Here is a 526-nt window from a genome sequence, read left to right as displayed (position 1 = left end):
CCTATAGAGCGCTAATTTGGAAAATAAATACATAAATAAATTATCATGTACTGGGGATGATTCGGTTCACACATAAACAGTATTTTGGGCAAATACAAAACGGGAATCTTATTAACCAACAACCAAAACGGGAAAACTTTACTTCGATGTTTCTGAAACAGGGCACACTGGTGTACTGTTTCAGAAACATGGGGGAGGTATATAGTGATGTACAGATTTTATAGATTTGCCTTGCTAGAAAATTAAAAAGAGATGCTAATATACAAATTTTATCAACTTCACAACAAAACATTAAGGATGCTTTTTGAGAAAATTGAAGGATGCTTCATCACCTGTGTAAATTAGAGATTTTGATAACCAAAGAATCTCACTTTTATGTGTACAGGACAGTTCTCTTAGGGGGACGCCCCTTTTTCTGAGAAGCCTTTTCTGAGACCTTTGTAGACCTTTTTTTTATTTATTTTATTTTATTTTTTTACCTTTTTTTAGACCCAGGAGAACAATGAAAATGTGGTGGATCTATGTT

The sequence above is a fragment of the Nematolebias whitei genome, chromosome 1, assembly GCF_014905685.2.
Source record: "Nematolebias whitei isolate Nwh7 chromosome 1, NemWhi1, whole genome shotgun sequence".
NCBI lineage: Eukaryota > Metazoa > Chordata > Actinopteri > Cyprinodontiformes > Rivulidae > Nematolebias > Nematolebias whitei.
Note: the sequence above shows the minus strand (reverse complement) of the source record.